Raw genomic sequence first — 12,347 nt, forward strand, 5'->3', positions numbered from 1 at the left:
GGAGATTTTATTGGATTTTCTTCGATCCTACTGATGTATGGAAGTATTTCATGCCCAGATAAATCCGTACCTACTATTCCAAGTTTATATATGGTATATCAAACTCACTTTATTTTTTACATTATATATATATATATATAAAACTTTGACTTCCCTCAACCAATAAACCATTCCTTTTTCCATCTTGTTTTCCCATTGTTTTTTTTCCCATCCTTCCTACCCTTCACTTGAACTGTCAACACACATCCTGTTATTCTTACCTCTAAGACTTCATTTTCACTAGGGAGAAAAAGGGCATTTTTAAATCAAGACAGAGGACTCAGTATACTAGGATGAGGTAAAATACCCAGGAAGAGAGTTTAATTTTGATAGATGTCAGCAGACCTGATTAAAGCCTAGGGCAGCCCCAGGGTTTGCTTTGACCCACTAACCTCTGCAAAAGCTATCAACTACTTTGTCTTCATTAGGCCTAAGCACTATGGTAGCTAATTCAAGTTAAAAGTATATCCCTTTTCCTTGGGAAGATACCACCTTAACATTTCTGACATCCTGTTGATTTATAACTTATTTGCCATCAAAGACTTTACTGCCTGCCTGTCTACTGGGGATCACACTTATTATTGTGCTCAGTGAGGATTCAGGGAGGAAAAAAATTAAATATTAATTCTGCACACATTTCAAGTAATTTGTATTTTATATGTTATTAATAGATAGAAGCACGAGTTCGGAGCTGAGTATAGCTGAGGTCTTGGATTTTGCTTCAGTCCCTTTTGTGTCTCCAGTTTTTCTGTTTGCTTCTCAGTGGTAGATGTACAACACATGCAGAGAAAAGCTTGCATTAAACAGAGATTTTGGCAAAAATAGTGAGGGAACCGTGATTGGTGCAGTACTGAATTTATGTTTTTAATCACCATACAATAAGCAATCCAAACTCTTTAGCAATCTGTCTTCCTTACAGAAGGTTTCTGTGTTTTGTTTTATTTTTTAATATTTTATGTCCTGGGAAGCCCACATTTGCAACACTGAAAGACAAGAAAGATATTTAACACATCAGAAAGCAATAGCTTTTTTGTTTGTTTGCTTGTTTTTAAATATATATATTCAAATTATTCTGTTGAACTGCTGTGAAGAAACGTTTGGTCAGTTCCCTGGTCAGAAGGGGTAGGACTTGGTATCCAACTTTTCCTGACTACAGTAGGTAAAAATGTCTTCAGGGAGAAAGCCAACATAAGTTTTTGGTACAATTTAAATCTCAGTTTATCCCAAAATTTAATAGTATAAAAGAGATTAAGGAGGTCACTAGCAGTCTGCTGTCCCTTTGCCAGCCAGAGGCATCATCTTCTGCCAGGAGCAAGATACATATATAACATTTATTTTTTTTTGATGGTGCATCAGATCCCATTTTTCAGCTCTGATTTTGCATGGGAAATATCCAGCAACCTCGCTCAGTGATACTAATAAACAGTGAGGCTGGCATCAGTCAGAACTTCAAAGAGCCAGTGTCATATGCTACCATTTAGGAAACAGCAGCTGATTCCATATGGTGTGTCAATCTCATTCGTTATCTAATTTGCTAATTTCTCTGATTCCCCACAGTGGCATTTTTCAACACAATTGCAGGTCAGTTAGGCTTACCAGTAGGACATTGCCTTGTGATTATACATCCAGAAAACAAACAAACAAACAAACAATGTTGCTCTCTGGGACTAGAAGAAAGCAGAGCCAGTGTTGCAAACTTCCAACTTCTTTATTCTTTTTAAGGATAAAAGACAGTTAAGTAGAGCTGTTAATAGAAATATCCTTCCCCAAAAGAAGTGTGAGTCTGGGAACACGAGATAAGTGTTTGGTTTTTTATTTGTCAGAGACCCGTCTGTTCATAAACCCACTGGTCACCACATGCTTCTCTTTGTGCATCATCATTTGGAGCAAGCAGCTTTCCCAGGAGGTGCAGAACTTTTCCCTTCTGTTATGAAAGGCAAGATGAACACTGAAGTAGTAGTAGGGTGCAAACTTTCTTCCTGTATAACAGGACATCTGCAGGTTGTAGCTTTCTTTGTGCTAAACCTCTGGATGATGTATATACACAGTTTTATTTGAAGTCCTTAAAATAAGGCAGGAAGGAACTTTGATAGGTCATCTTGTACAGATGATTTCAAGCTGTAGTTCATGATTTCTTGGCAAACAGGAACATAGATGATTTTTGTGTGGCCTGTGAAAGCCAGACAACCATACCGTCACTGAGGTTAGATTTGTTCTACGTAAGGTACACTACTATGACTATTTGTTCAGGGATCTTCAAATAGAGAAAGGCGGAAACCAGGTGACTAGTCCCTTTCCCTGCCCTGAGGTTGGAAGGAACTGTATCAACATAATTCCTGATGGATATTTACCACTTGAGTATTGTGCACCAAGCAGTGGCATGCAGCATTTTGGAATGTGCTATGTCTTTATTTTTTAGTGAGTCAAAAAGGTAGATAGGAGTTGCTCATATAGGAAGAAATTTTGGCACTGAACTGACAAATATATGAAAAAGGAGTGTAAACGGCATTGACAGGAAGGCTGACATGATCTGTGCTAGTACTTTCATGAAAAGAGATGTGTGATTCCACTGAGTGAAGCAAGGAGCTGAAACATTTGCCTTGCGCCCATGGAGCAGCCACCCAGGACAGTGACTAACCCATAGAGTTGTGCACACCCCAGCCTTATGACAGTTCTTTAGATGGACATTAGAGTCACTAATGAACGTGGCAAAGGCACCGAGGAAGGGCAAAACACAGCTCCTTATCTCAGGGGTTCCTGTCCTTGCTGGTTTGAGTTCTTGGAACAACCAGATTGTGTCTTCTCCCTGCTGTGGCAACCAAACCTGGATGCTCCTGTCTGTGATCAGCTGTTCAGTTCTGGTCTGACACTGGAGATTGTACGGTCTAGTAATCATTGGAGAGTAGTGCTCGAGAGACCTGGCAATTATTTCCAGCCTGCGGAATGACTTTAGAACATCTACTCTTGCTCTCTATGTATTAACTGAAGGGGAACTGGCTTCTGTTATGAAATTCTTTTGATTATCTACTATAAAGTGTAGATAAAACTCAGTGTCATTACATATAGACTTACACGTGAAATAAGTAGAATTTTCACTAATTTAACCTTCCTCGAATGATAATTTTCAGCCTGTGCCTGAAAAATGTCCTTCATTTCTTTCTCAGTGTTTAGAAAAGGGTAAAACCTTCCTGTTCCCTAGCACAGGAAAACAAACAAAACTTCCAGTGTGATTGATTGGAAAAACTCAATTAGCTGTCATGGCTATAATTACTACATAAACACAGTCCTGGGGTAGAGACCAAGTGTGCTGGAGACCCCTTCACGAGGCCTCAGTAAACCGAGGCACCCTCTCCATAGTCCACTAAGTAAGTGATAAATGGTAAAGTGCTAATGCACGGGTGTCTCTTTCTGTGAGGTCTGCAGGCTGGGCTACACAGCATGGGCTCCTTAAGAAGGGGTTTAATCCCAAGGTCAGAAAAGGAAAGAAAGTTTGGAGCTATTGCTAATGTCAGTTCTTACTGTTTCCCTGGGCAAATCCGTGTTCACTTTTCAGATCTTAGCTCTGTTCCTGAAGACTGTTTCTTCAGTATATTAAAAAACACAAGTTAGGCTCATACAAGCTTTTATACTATTAAAAATCTAGGTTAAAAAAAGCTTTGGAAACCATTCTTTCCTTCCTTCCTTCCTTCCTTCCTTCCTTCCTTCCTTCCTTCCTTCCTTCCTTCCTTCCTTCCTTCCTTCCTTCCTTCCTTCCTTCCTTCCTTCCTTCCTTCCTTCCTTCCTTCCTTCCCTAAATTCTCCAGAGACACCTCTCTTCCCTGGTTGATATATAACTCTACAGGAATGTGGCTAACAGTAAGGTAGCCACAACTGTCAGATTCAATGCCCTGTTCTGCCAAGTGTTACCTGTTCACTGATTTTACCAGCCTTAGATCAGGTTGTAAATGGGTTAAAAGCAATTGGAAGAGGCATGAAAGAGAGTTTCAGGACTATTCCAGGGACAAATCAAGTTTTCCAGCAAGATACAATTTTTTCTGATGTGTTTTAGCACAGCACCAACACATGAGAAGGGGTGGCAAGGTGTACTGGGACATGCCTGTGAGAGAGGGGCTGTGATGCTGGTTTGCAGACACAAGTGTGCTGAGCTGCTGAGCTGGATGGTGACCCACCGGCTGCTCTGCAAGCATCTTCAGGACACTGCTGTTAGTTGAGGTTCATGCTGAGGGCATGGGATTTCTTGTGTTATCAGCACCACAAATAATTCAACAAATGCATGGCACAGAAGATTACCCTGACTGATGTAACAAAGGAGTAACTTCCTTGTAACTGACACGTAACTTACTGTAGCATATCAGAAAACATTGACATAACAAGCACAGCTGCACTCAAGACATAGCTATTTCCAAGGCTACATGAAGCCACAGTTGATTAAATTTTGTTTATTTTTTTTCAGTTCAGACTCTCCGAATTCAGGTTAAGTTTGAATTTCCAGATGTATAATGTGGTAAAAAATGCCATGTATCTTCATCTTCTAGCATGCAGCTATGTGGTGAGCACAGACCTGATGTTAGAAATCTGTCACTGGTGGAACTGTTAGACTCCCTTTACCTACCTGACAATCAACTGGTTTACACACTGATGAGTTCACTAGTTAAGGAGTCATCTTCCTTATAACGTAGAAAGCCAGTAATAGTCACAGCATCTCCCACTTGAACTCTGGAGTTCAAATCTCACTCAGCCTGAAAAGAAACTACTTTTGCTCTGCTCCTGGCCAATATGGTATTTATATGTCAATGTGTTTGAAGAACCCAATGGAGATCTGTAACAGTTGTTATGTATGAGCTGCTCGGCATGTTTACTCTGGGTTGTTTCAGGATGCTGGCTGTGGGTCAACGTGCTGTACATCCAGGCAGGGATGCTCAGGAGGGAATGGTGCCTGCTACTGCCTAGGTTTCCCAGGGGATTTAGGCTGCTGCTGCTGCTGAAGCTGAGATATTCTGCCAGGAATCAAGGCTGAGGCACAGAGGTTAAATGAAGACAGTGCATGGCTCATGAGGGCTGGCGCCTCACCTCTTCCAGTGAGTACGTTGCAACTTACATTTCAAGACTTTGTGGATATGTTAAACAATAGGATTGCTGTCATGGTACCAGTCCTCTCCCAGGCTGGTCACTGAGTTCCTCATCTGGCCCCCTTTTTCTGATAATGCACTGATTTAGACCTCAATGTCTTGACCCAAAGTGCAGCCTCACCACCTCCTATACCTCCTGCAGATAGTCTGCACTCCAGCATCCCCCCTAAATTTCCACTTCAGATGCCACATTTGGAAAATCACTCTGCATTTAAGCACAGCGAAGATAATAACACTTGTGAGTTATTAACATGGAGAATTCACAACCCCTTGCAAATGCTGAGGGCAGGAGGGAAATAATTCAGACTTTCCAGATTTCATACAGAACAAATAGCTTGCGTGTCCAAAAGCCTGTCCACGTCTTTACAGCTGTGTTAGCTGGGCTAATAACAGATACTCCTTCTCCTTGCAAACCCTGAGAACACAACTATTGTAAGGGTGATGGGGGAAAGAATATTTGTTTTTGCTGCTCATTTAGTTTATTTGCGCTATGGTCACTAGTTAAAGTAAACTGAAGCAGGAAGGGCTGGGGAGTTCCTCTTTTTTGTTCCTTATTTTAAACTCCAGTGTGTGCCAACTCTTTTAACTCATTACAGTTTTGGGGATGAAGGGCTCAAGGCCAGATCTTGAGAATCTGATTCCTATTCCACTGAAACTGGTATAATTAGTGACTTTAGGTGATGTATTAGTAATGTATATTGATGTATATTGGAAGATAGTCAGTAGGGCCAACATTTCCAAGTGTGTCTATTAATTCTAGGTGTTGCCATATTTTTGTGCTCAACTTATAACACTTAAAAGTGGCCAGACTTTCAGAGGGCAGCTGTGTACATGCTTCTGTCTCCATTTATGAAGTTTTCACTTGGTGACTGATGCTGAAAAATGGGAGAAGGTTCCTGTGGTAAGACTAGCAAGAATTACTCAAGGAATAGGCAACATGTTACAAACAAGACTCATGGACCTCTGTCTGTGTGGTCGATTGAAGAGAACGCCTTGGAATGACAACACAGAGAAAATAAATTCAGTTCAAAAAGACTCTCTGTTTAGGAATCAAGGTAAAACCACTGGAAAAACTCACCAAGGTGAGTTCTCCCTTACTGGATGCCTAGTAAAATAACTATGTGGTTTTCCTGTTGGATACGATGTAGTACATCCAAACCTATGGGACCTCAATGAAATAAACTGGGAAAGTTACTCAAGAAGTGAGACTACATACATAAGTGATTACCACAGAGTGCATCGCAAGTTTATACGCTTCATATGCCATTGCAACTAGTTCATCTGTTTCTACATTTTTATTAAACAGCTTAGAAACTGAAGACTAAAACTCCATTGAATTATAATTATTTCAGTGTGAAACTAAGAGAAGTACGCTGGTACTATGGCTGGCTGGTACGCTGGCTATGTTTTATTATTTGGTGCATGGTTATTATTTACATAGCTAAGAGTCTTTGAATGCAGCATTGCTAGAGTGACAATACTGAGTGGAAAAGCCACATAAAAGCACTAGGAGTGGTTTGTGACTTGGAGCAAAAAACATGATTAGCCGTTTTCCAGGCTGGATTCCCCCAGTGAAATTGCTTATGTTGCAAGCTAGCATTTATCCAAATCCAACTAAAACACCTTGGCAGTTGCAGAGTGTAAACAACATTTTTATCACCCTTAGGAAAATGGATGTTATTTAAGTAACTATTAGCAAAATTTTTATGATCTGTCATGGGACAGCAGGAATCAGAACAGAACTAAGTTAATTTTGCACGAAAGATTAGAATTAAGAACATCATGTGACTTTATAAGCACAGCAGGGAGACTCCACTAGATTTCTTCTATTTGGCTAATAACAAATCCTACACATTTTTTGACTAGCAGGTGTCCTTGACCTAGTCACCCTTAATTTGTAAATTTCCTTTCTACATCTGTATGAGCTTTGAAGTATCCAGCTTCTCATCATTACCCAAGACTTGATTTCAGAGCTTTCCTCTGCTCGTCTTTGGACTTCTCTAGCAGCCTGACAATGACAGTCAAATTCTGTATTATTGGTTTGACATTCTCACCATTGGACTTGTGCTACAAAAAATAAAAGTGTTATTCTGGGAATTCACATTTCCAGGGAACATAGGTGAGATAAAATATTTTAATTTTTTTTCTCCAGCGTGTAAAGTGAAAGTGGCTTCCGAAGTTCAGAATTTGGAAACCCTTTCTGTGTCCAGACATGCATATGTAACACTGACCTGTGATCTCTTTCTTCATCACTCTCTGAGGGATAATTCATGGCTGTCTCTTTTCAACATCTTTTAAACCATGTAAGACAGCACTAAAGTATTCCAAATTTTCCTGGTTTCTCTGAACCACTTTTATTCCCAAATCCAATTCCAAATTGATAGTGAAAAAAATAATACATCTGGTCCTAATGGAGAAGATATATCCCATTAGCCAACAACTTGATTGTTGGGAGAATACAGCATTAGTATCTTAATACGTGCATTTCTTTGTGTTTGAGAACAAAAAAACAACAACCACAAAAAAACACAGTTTTTCCTCAGTTAAGCAGAAATTACCTTGAGAGAGATAAGTACCCCATCAGGAAAGGAATGGGCTCATTTTTCCAATACTGAGCCCTCATCAGCATTTCAAGAGTCCAAACTCTTCCAGTTTCTTTAGAATCAAGGTTGTAAATCAGTGGGAGCATTATCACTGACGTCTGTGACACCAGTGTATCCTCATGATGTGGAATGTATTTTAAGGCAAATATTTTGCCATATAACATTCATTATTTGTGCTGTTCAATGACTAGGTCATCAGAAATGCAGACAAGGACAAATAAGTGAAAATGGTCTACCGAGTAAGAAGACATCTAATGAGGATAGATTATTTTCTTACCAAGCACACATTACAGCAGGTCACGAGTTGGTTACTGAATTAAAAATAAACTTACAGTTGGTGTGTTCTTGTCTAACTCTATCAGCAGGCATAAAACTGATTCTGCCTCCAGAAATCAGCTGGTACAGAGCTGGTAGGTCTGAATAGTTTTTAGTATGCTTTCGACGATGTAAAAAGTTTTTAGTATTGAAATGTAGGTGACTATCCAATCTCTCTCTCTTTTTTTTTCTCCAGTCTAATGTGAGGGAAACTGCTTATGGTCACTGAAGCCAAAGAATGGATGATTACATTTATGACCTCTCTCAGGAGTTCATCATCCTACCAGGCTACAGGCAATGGATCACTTGAACTCCAGATTTCCTTCAAGAAGAATAAGTTCAGTGGATATTAGTAGTGATAATTCCACCCCCCTCCTGTCTTTGTGATAAATAACAATATCTTTGTCGTGTTTTGCCAGAACAGTGTTGCATAGCAACCAATCAGCAAAAAATAGCTTGTACTATCTAAGTAAGATAGATTAGACAATATCTGTAATATAAGAATTTATATCACATCATGGCCAGAGGAGATTTGGCTTGGCTCAGCATGATTTACTGCTAAAAGCATGTGTGGTTACCAAATCAGGTGGTAGGAACTGTTACCAGCAAACTCAACTCTTACCAGCGCTATACCCAGACCTGTGGGCTGGCCCAGACACATTTAGTTTGATAAACTCTGTCTCCCTCCCAACCCATCCAGACACAGACTGAGATGTTTGGGCTGTGGTCTAGAAATCCCCAGCTGCACTGATCCTGTCCTCAGGTGATGCTTTTTTGTTTCTGGTTCCAGGAATGGTTGACATCTGCTAGGTGACATTTCATTTAAATTCCATTGTTGCTCTGATGGAAAATAATGAAATCTATTAACGGATATTACACAGATAATTCTTTCGGAAGGAAATTCTAGAGTTAAGTTTCATGGGACCAGCTTTGAAATGGATAATTCACTAACTGTATCGGTCTTTTTTTTTTTTTTTTCCCAAGATGTGTTATTTCACATTTTTTGATGTTAATTCAATACACAAGAAATCAAAGTTGTGCACACCCACTTATATCTCAAATCAGTTAAATCTGCAAAATGCCTATAGACATATTTTTGTGAAGCAAGTCAAGTGTGAATCTAAATGATATAATGCATTTTTCATGATGAAGTTCTTAAACAGATCTAAGAGAAAAACTCTCTTGTGGGACTGTCTGGTATGTAAATGTGAAGTTGTAGTAGTCTGTTAAACATTTGAGATCAAAAATGTTTAAATGTAATTGTTCTGGTGCATTTGTCTGTCCAAATTCTGAATAACTCTTTAATGCATTTCAGATGCAATGTCAGCAAATACAATAAAGGATATTAACATGAAGAACTGGGAAATTTGTTCAAGATATAGTAAAAGAAAGAAAATCTGTAGGCTGCTAATGTGTTACGAAGGTTCACCCTTCAGTTCATGCAAGTTCTGTGGGAAAGTGAATCCATAAGTACAACGAATATATACCTCCAAGCCCATGTACCAGAAAATACAAGTTTGTATTTTAGTAATTCTGACAGAAACTGTGACATCATTCCTGCTGGGAAAAGCAATAGCAGTAACCTATCTACACAGGCTGTCCCTGGAAGTTCCATTTTCTACATTGACTAATTTGCACAAAATAGATTGTACATTTTTTTTTTTTCCCTGATGGAATCAGATGGGAGTTGTCCATTTGAGTGAAAAACAAAGGAAATGAGATACTGAGATTTTTTCAAAAATTTTGATGAGCCTTGAATATAGTCACTAATAATTAAGATGATTCTCCACTATAACGTCTTTCCTGAAGTTAGATATTCTGTAACGTGGTGTTTGTCAGCTCACTGGGCTGAATATAGTTCTCACTTTCTACTGAATAAAGACCACTGATGTTTTGTTTGTGCTGAAGCCCCATCTGCTCTTGGTGCTGCATAACCAGAATTTTGTACTTGTGCAAAGTCACTCTGGAACCCAATGGCCTCTGTGGAGACTTCTCCCAGTGGATACAGCTCAGTGTGGGGTTCATTCTGGCTAATTTAATCCATCTAGAAAATTATCTACTGCAAGCTTTTGCTACAGTCAGTGGAAACTTAGAGGCTCCCTTAAAGAATAATTCATCCCATCATAAGGCAGATGTACAAAATAAACTAAATGCATCTCGCTCTGATTATTTGTCTACTCTCTAGAGTGTGAATGGTGTCTAGAGGGCTGGCTTTGTCTGTGCATCTACATTTAAACAGCTGAAGATAGGTCAGAAAAAGATCTGAAGGTCTAAAGACCAGATTGCAGTCTTACAACTGTGGCCACCATGGCTGCTCAGTCCTTGGCTAAGTACCAAACAGCATGTTTAATACGTACGGCTATATGTTTGTTAAGACACATTAATTGCTTCTACCTATTTCAGCTGCCTTCCATTCTGTGGGTTCTGTTTGTTACTGGTTGTCCCAGAATGTGTTGAGTGCAAGTTGCTAGTAGTGCTCTGAGTCCTTTTCCCATGGGGATCCTGATCTGTCCTGGATCCTCTTCATGCTTTCTCCATACATAAGCCCAGATGTGGCTAGGCAGTGGAAGCACACTACAGAATCTTCTTTGATGGCTGCACATAAAGCCTGCATGTGCAGTCCACCTTGAACTATGTCTGATCATGAGCTCTATGTTCCTTTATAACATGAGCTGTAACTTATGCAGAAATATGGCATATAAATATAGAAAGAGTGCTCAGCTTCTAGTCAAATCCTTAGACGGCGCATCATGGCTGATTAGTGTAAGCCTTGCATTTACATCATCTTGACAACATGTTCTTACTTACTATGCTGGAATGAAAGGATAGATCCATCATTCACATATGGGGTACATATGCTATAAAAAGAGCAATTTTGCTGAATCGGCTTCATTGAGTAAATTACTAAGGCATGACGCTGATTATCTAAATGGGAATGCTAGCCTGAAAATTAATAATGTAACTTTACAGGCTCATTTGCTGCCCAGGTGAATTTCACTACAGGGGCTTCAAGCAGTGAAAGTGCACGTGTGTATGATATATAAAATGCACCTGTTGAAATAACGTTTCTTTTCCTAGATGTTATATTATAGGAGTATGGATTAATTTCACTTTAAAAAATCTTACCCCAATTTAAATGCCTGTTTTTTTTCCGCTGCTCTCCTGTTGATCTTAATAAAAATCTCTTCATTGAAGGAACTGGTTGTTAGGGGCACAAATAAACTGCCCATAGTCAGGAGCACATATATAGCACTTTTCATCCATATACCTCACAGCAATTTACAGTAAGAGGGCAACTATACCATTTTACACATGGCAAAATAAGAAATACAGAGACTCAGAAGAAAGTCATCATAGAAAGCATAAAATAGATTGCTGCTTTTTTTTTTTTTAATTTTAAATATTGCTTTTATGTAGGAGATGTAATATCTGTGTATAAATGCAATCATGTAAGCATTCTCTTTAATGTATGATATGTACAGCCAGTTCTGGGAGGAGTAAGGAAAACAAGAAAAAGTAAATGGCTTTTCCTTGAATTTTGATTACTTTGAGTTTGGTGAGACAATCCATTCCTTCCTTCCTCAATTCCTCTTTATGACTCTCGCACAAGACTGTAAGAACAAACAGATTGCTGTCAGCAGCCCATAGAAACGAAAGGGTAGCAGAACAAATTATTTTTCCACTTGATCTTTGAAAATAATTAATGCTAAAATTTTATTGCAACATGTACTTGTACCAGTCTTTGTTGGGAATTGTAATGTAACACATATGGTTCAAGCGACATATGTTGGCTCCTTCGTATTAACATTTTCATTGGTTTCTCCTCAGGGCTGATACTTCAGGTTTCTGAAAGGGTTGGCTCTGCACGCAGAAAAGGCCCCATCCCATCACCTATCCCAGGCTGGTACAATGCCAGGCACGTGTTAGTGGATCTGGCTGTGGGAGGGCAGGTGGAGAGCGATGGCAAGTCTCTGCTTGTTCTTGCACGGTGATTTGCTTCAGTTGCCAAAGCTCTGTTAAATAAATAGCCTGTGCACCAAGTAGGAATTTCACATGTACAAGGAGGCTTTTCTCTGAACCTTTCCAGGTGGGAATATTTTCTGGTACAAGGCTCTTATTTAATGTTCACACTGCCCAAGAGCCACAATCAGCACCTCTGTGCAGACATCAGAAGACATAATCTTTGCCCTAAACATCTCATGGTCTGAGCATGCAGAAGGCCTGGAGTGAGCCCGACAGATGTCACCAAGGTGACAGGTGC

The 12,347-nt window shown here is 39.5% G+C and overlaps 1 long non-coding RNA gene across 1 annotated transcript in view; it reads left to right on the forward strand.

Annotated features, from left to right (window-relative positions):
- The window catches only part of LOC310893490, a 30,243-nt gene extending 21,201 nt beyond the window's left edge, over nucleotides 1-9,042 (forward strand). The window contains exon 4 of the long non-coding RNA XR_014579011.1: nucleotides 8,283-9,042. This is a non-coding gene — a long non-coding RNA (uncharacterized lncRNA). The remainder of the gene's footprint in view (nucleotides 1-8,282) is intronic.
- Nucleotides 9,043-12,347: the final 3,305 nt, after the last annotated feature.

The sequence above is a fragment of the Anser anser genome, assembly GCF_964211835.1.
Source record: "Anser anser genome assembly, chromosome: 2".
Lineage (NCBI taxonomy): Eukaryota > Metazoa > Chordata > Aves > Anseriformes > Anatidae > Anser > Anser anser.